General features: G+C 48.0%; 1 protein-coding gene and 1 long non-coding RNA gene across 15 annotated transcripts in view; one reads left to right on the top strand and one right to left on the bottom strand.

The window, feature by feature from the left end:
* TBC1D24 (TBC1 domain family member 24) overlaps window positions 1-3,692 on the bottom strand; it is a 36,270-nt gene extending 32,578 nt beyond the window's left edge. For 13 of the 14 annotated variants that reach the window (XM_038151259.1, XM_038151258.1, XM_038151256.1 and 10 more), the window contains exon 1: window positions 3,579-3,692. The gene's annotated coding sequence lies outside the window, so the exon portion shown is untranslated. The remainder of the gene's footprint in view (window positions 1-3,578) is intronic. The other variant, XM_038151260.1, reaches the window with a different exon arrangement.
* A 1,153-nt stretch (window positions 3,693-4,845) lies between these two features.
* LOC119707005 lies at window positions 4,846-5,928 on the top strand. Its single transcript, XR_005258656.1, has 2 exons — window positions 4,846-5,651; window positions 5,757-5,928. It is a non-coding gene; the product is annotated as an uncharacterized LOC119707005 (long non-coding RNA).
* Window positions 5,929-6,257: the final 329 nt, after the last annotated feature.

Raw genomic sequence — 6,257 nt, forward strand, 5'->3', positions numbered from 1 at the left:
TGCAGCATCAACAACTCATTTTAGCCTCTAAAATCACAACCAGGATTACTACTTGTGTCAGCTGTGTCACAAATACATTTAGCTCCCACTATTCTCTACAGGATGTACAAAGTCTGCATTAAATAGGCAATCTCTGGAAAGTGTCTCTCTTCAAGGGACTAACAGGTACTTGCTGCACAGGTACATGATTTTGGAATTCCAGTTCTGCAGTATTTGGATCACCAGTTCTGAAACAAACCCAACTATACTCTGATGATATGCAGTGGACTATGGGGTTAGAACAGCTGATTTGCTGAGAGTTGGTATCTGGCCCTTGTCCTATTAGGTAAAAAAATTCAAACTAATGTGAACATTATTTTTCTTTTCAAAACATTGACAGTCAGCGTAGCAGATTTGGCAATAACACAGTACAAGTTTTTTGAAACACAGTCACTGGACTTGTGTATGATTTATTTCTCCTTGAAGTTGTTTTCCCCATAAAAAATAACAAAATAATCAAGTCTTGAATTTTGGCAGCTACACCTGAGTTACACTTATTTGACAACATAATCAGGAGAGGGGCAAAGGGTTTTACACTGACAGAGAGTAAGTTTAGATTAGATACTGGGAAGAAATTCTTTCCTGTGAGGGTGGTGCGGCCCTGGCAGCCACAGAGAAGCTGGAATCCCTGCCCCTGGATCCCTGGAAGTGTCCAAGGCCAGGCTGGATGGGGCTTGGAGCAACCTGGGACAGTGGAAGGTGTCCCTTGACATGGCAGGGGGTGTAATAAGATGAGCCTTAAGGGCTGTTCCAAGCCAAACCACTCTGTGGTTCTAATGTAGCTGCCTACACCCCAAGCATCATTCAGCACACTCCTTAACACAGACATTGGCAGTCACCTAGATTTCTCCTGAGTCTCCTTCACAAGACAGAGGGAATCAACAGCTCATAGTATTTTCCAACATTTCTGAAAGTTCAGGCAATTGCTCTCTAACAGCAGAAGTTTAAGCAGGAGGAGAACAAATGAGCTATGTTAAAGCCTAAGAGTGTGAACACCACAGATACAAGCACTTCCATATATTAACGGGATTTTAAAACATTTGAGTCCAGAACAGGACCTCACCAGCACATATTCCCATCAACACATGCGGACTCCAAGCCAGTCAATCATTAATTATAGTGCAATAAGATCTATTTTTGTATCAGATGACTTGTCAAGTACCAAAGCAGGAAATAGCTCAAGAACACCATTTCTGCAACAAAACCTACTGCACCTACCAACACATTCCATTCAATTGTGTCAGACTATTGCAAATAAACCTGAAAATAAAGGCATCTCCAAACAAATTTAAGAAAAAATGTAGTTCTTTAGTCCTGATTCAAGGCTGTAAAGATAGAATAAAAGGAGCTACTTTTCTTTCAGACCATTAACACAGTTTATCAATTTTAAGTGGTAACACACACTTATCTGTGCCTGAGCATGCAGCCACACAACCCAACAGCAGCAGTTCCAGCTGCCTCTCCAACCTAACAGGGAAGGGAGGGGGAATTCTACAGAGCTAGAAGAACAGCAAGGACCTAAGTTATGGTACGTTACCAATAGCATGCTTGTCACTGGCTGTATGTGGCTTCAGCACTAAAGCAAAGGCACTTACGACATAAACAAATGCCAGACAATGCATACAACACAAGACAACAATAATGCCTAAACAATGCATTATCAGATTGCAGTAACCTTGGCATTGGAGATGGTGAGACACCCATGCATTGTGGACTGCTTTGCTTTGATTGTCTTAAATACAGACAGTTATTTTAGTACAGGGATAGCTTCTTTTCCTATTTTTCTTTACAGTCCAAATGGCACGGGGATGAGAGGATGGAGGCCCTTAAAGATTTCAGATTAACAGAACAAATAAGCCAATACAACCAAAGGGAGAAAACAAAGATCACAAAAAAAGGAGTGAGCTAAGAAGAGCGAAGGTACTTAAATATGTGATGGATCCACAAACAGCCTACTAGAAACATTTACTTGGCAGCACTTAATCATCAACATCAAAAAAACCAAAAAGCCCCAAAGAAACAAACCCCCCAGAAACAAAGAACAAAACAAAACCCACAAAACCCCTACCACTAACAACAAAAAACCTCAAACAGAACCAAACTACAACCCCCTCAAAACAAACAAACAACAAATAAACCAACAACAACAAAAAAAAACCCAGAATAAAGCTGTTTTTCTTTGAGTTAAAATTTCTGGCCATGGGAACACCTGCAAACTTTCAAATATTAATAACAGAAAAGACTTTCAGTACAAGGATTCCCAACAGCTAATTATTGTGCAACACTATCCACAGCTGTTTTGAAAATTACAAAGGATACAAGTATCATGTATTGCTTGGAAGGAACAAAAAGTTACCATAAAATGTTGCTGGAATCCTTGAACTTGAGCTATCATTGCTGTTCCTGAGTAACCACCTTGGAGAAGTCTTTTGCAACAGTCTAACAGCTAGTGATTACAGAAAGAAGGAAATTCCAACAACAGGGAATTCCCTGTTCTGGTAATACAGTGCCCTAGATATGATCCCTGTTATTTTTATGCTCTGGGTACTCCTGGATGCTCTGAAAATCCTACCAGGATTTCATCTAAGCCAGAAAAACTTTCAGATGCTCCAGCTTCTTGTAGGAATTTGACATAAAAACACAAGGATTGAGATAATACAGTTCAAAGGAGAAGGTCCCACTTTCCTCTCCTCGCAAGTCCACAGCACCTGAGAGGTGTCATCCCATCCTGCTGCCCTGGGACCAGAATCAGCTAAGCATGCTGCATCCACCCAGCTATTGCTCGCTTGTTCACAGGCCTAGAGAGGCCGGGGAGCATTTTGGCAGGTTCCAGCCAGCACTCTAAATTTTGTGTTTGGTGGCTAACAGTGTGCCAGCCCCAATATTCCAGCAGCAATTTTCACTGAAGGATGGGCCGGAAAGACTAAGGTGAAAACAAACTCACAACAAAATTCTACTTTCATTATAGAAATTTCAAAAACATTGAAGGCAGAGGCTGCAGAACACAAGTGCTGGGCTTAGAGAGCTCTCCCTGCGAAGATCCGCTGCGGGGGTGGGCTGGCAGAATAGGTGTAAACTGTGCGTGCCGGGGCGAGCGTCACCAGCGTCAGAAGATCCTCTGAGACACTGACCGGCACCCTGAGGCTCGCACACGCCATTTGAACACCTTCCAGCCTCTCCACACACCGAGCCAGCCCCCAGGCGCAGCCCAGAGCCCCCACGGCCGGCTCGCCGCAGGGACCAGCGCCTGCTCTCCGGTCACCGACACTCCCGGAGGTTCCGCCCTGGGTTCTGGAGCCCACAGACAGACACAGCGGCTGCGGCCGCGCCCGAGCCTCCCCCGTAGCTGCTGCTCGGTCTCGCACGAGCACGGCCAGCGACCCGCGGCCCGGACACGGGCGCCTGACGAATGCCGGTCTCGGAGCCGGCCCCCTCCGGGAGGGATCCGGCCCCTCGCCGGAGGATGCTGCCGCGATGCCACCGCCCGACACCGAGTTCCATCCCCCTCGATCAGCTCACGGAACCGCGCTCGCCCTCACCGCTCTCCGCCGCTCCGGGCCGCGTCCGGCGGGACCGGGGTGGGGGGGCGGAGGGGGGGGGCGGTGGCGAGCGGCCCCGCGCCTGCGCAGAGGGCGCGGCAGCGGTGGGACGGGCGCGCGCACGCGGTCCTGCCGGGCCGGGCCGGGCGGGCACGCGCGGGGCCGAGCGGGGCTGTGGGGAGGGGCGCTGAGGGCTCGTGAGGGCTGTGGCGGGCGGTGAGGGGCTGTGAGGGGCGGTGAGGGCTGTGACGGGCGGTGAGGGGCTGTGAGGGGTGGTGAGGGGCGGTGAGGGCTGTGACGGGCGGTGAGGGGCTGTGAGGGGCGGTGAGGGGCTGTGAGGGGCGGTGAGGGCTGTGAGGGGCTGTGAGGGGCGGTGAGGGCTGTGAGGGGCTGTGAGGGGCTGTGACGGGCGGTGAGGGCTGTGACGGACGGTGAGGGGCGGTGAGGGCTGTGACGGGCGGTGAGGGGCTGTGAGGGTCAGTGAGGGGCTGTGAGGGGCGGTGAGGGGCGGTGAGGGCTGTGACGGGCGGTGAGGGGCTGTGAGGGGTGGTGAGGGCTGTGACGGGCGCTGAGGGGCTGTGAGGGCTGTGACGGGCGCTGAGGGGCTGTGAGGGGTGGTGAGGACTGTGCGGGGCTGTGAGAGACTGTGAGAGCTGACGGAGGGGTGGTGAGGGTGGCTGTGAGGGCTGATGGGAGCTTTGGAGCAACAGGAGGCTGTGAGGGGTCATAGTGAAGGACTGTGAGGGGGGTTGAGGCCAAAATTTAGGGAGTGTGAGGGGTGATAGGGACTGTGAGGAGTGGTGGGTGTCAGTGAGGGGCAGTATGGGGCAGACAGGGTGATTGTGGCAGTGTTGTGATAAAGAGTATAGAAATTTGGTGTAAAAGAAACCCCTTGTTAGCCAGCTGGTCCTTAGAGATCAGAGAGGTCGCTGGGCTTAATCTCTTATTATACTAGTTTGGTACTAGAAGTGGTTGTGTTCAATAGGAACTTCCATGAGCACAGGTTCTCAAACAGGCCATGTTCAACACCGAGTCTGGTAATGTTCAATAAGAACTTTCACCATCACAGATTCGTGAATAGTGTTGTTTATTGAAGTGGCAGGAATGCAAGGGGTAGTGGAAAGGGGGAATAACTGTAAGGTAGTACGCATTAATTAAATTTTTCAGAATAAATTCTTTACTCAGAGGATGGTGAAGCCCTGGCACAGGGTGCCCAGAGAAGCTGTAGCTTCCTGGATCTCTAGAAGAGTCCAAGGCCAGGCTAGACAGGGCTTGGAGCAACCTGGGACAGTGGAAGGTGTCCTTGCCCATGGCGGGGGGTGGAACTGGATGAGCTCTAAAATCCCTTTCAACCCAAACCATTGTAAGATTCTATGAAATAATAGATTTGGAATTGCCCTAGATGGATGCACTAGCTGTGATAGAATTCTAACAGTAGCAGTAGTAAAGTGTTAGCTCAGATAATAATAATCATAATCATTTTATGCAGAAGCTTATAATGAATGCTTGGGAGGAGGGAGAGGAGACTAGTAGCCCATCAACTGTTTCTGAGGTCCTTTTGGGTCTTCCTCCTAACTAGGTGAAATTTTTATCCTCCTTATATATACCCCAGTCTTATCCCCCTCCTCTTTCTTCACATATAGCATGATCTAAGCAGAGAGCAACGTAATACAGTAATAAATGTGAGACTAAGGTACTTAATGAAGGCAGTTAGCATATGCAGGATTTGTTGGGGTTTTTTTGTGTTTTTTGTTTTGTTTGTTTTTTTTGTTATGGTGTCCTTCGAAGTTCTGGTCATACAACTTTGTTCTCATTTGCTTCATTCTTCAAAGCAAGAGCAGGATCATTACATCTCCACAGGACTTGGACTTGCTCCTTCAGGGCCTTTCCTGACGCCAGCTATGCAGCTCTCCCTCCACAGAGATAACACAGAGGGTACACAGCATACACTGTGGATATTACGCCTCAGCCCTTGCTTGGCTCTTTGGTCATCATCCCACAGAAAGCAGTGCTGCGTGACAAGAACCTGGGCTCTGCTTCTGCCCTGGGGTCTGGGAAAAGCTCAGCGCAGATGTTAGAAACAATTGCTGCTTTAGGAAAGCTTTAAAATCTGACTACTTTTGTGCTCAGTAACAATATGTCTGGTTTGGTTTTTTTTTTTTTTTTTTTTTTTTGCAGAGCCTACAATGGCCAGGACAAAAATTGGTTCATTTTAAAGATGAAGGATTTCCACAGTGTTTATTTGACTTGGCTTGGCAGCAGTGCTCTGTTTACGACTGGATAAGTAACTGCCACATTAAAGATTATTAACTAGCTATGCTTCAGTGGCCAATAAAGCACTAATCTTTTATATGGTGTTGTATATGTACACAGCTTGGTACGGCTGGATCTTGCCAAAGAGATAACAAATCCCTTACCTGGAAGGTTTACAATCTAAAGGAAACCACAAAGGACCACAAGGAAAGTACTAAACATGATAATGAAACATAAAATACACAGAGGACTTGGAGCCATTTGCAGCTGCATTTTAAACAGGGTCTTAAGAGGGTGTTTTATATTTACCTTAAAGCTCCTGAGCAGAGAGGCAAGATAAAATCCTAGGTTTGGCTTGGAAGGGACTTCAAAGTCCATCCAGTCCTACCCTGTGCCATGGGCAGGGACATCTTCCATTAGACCAGA

This window comes from Motacilla alba, chromosome 14, assembly GCF_015832195.1.
Source record: "Motacilla alba alba isolate MOTALB_02 chromosome 14, Motacilla_alba_V1.0_pri, whole genome shotgun sequence".
NCBI classification, from domain to species: Eukaryota; Metazoa; Chordata; class Aves; order Passeriformes; family Motacillidae; genus Motacilla; species Motacilla alba.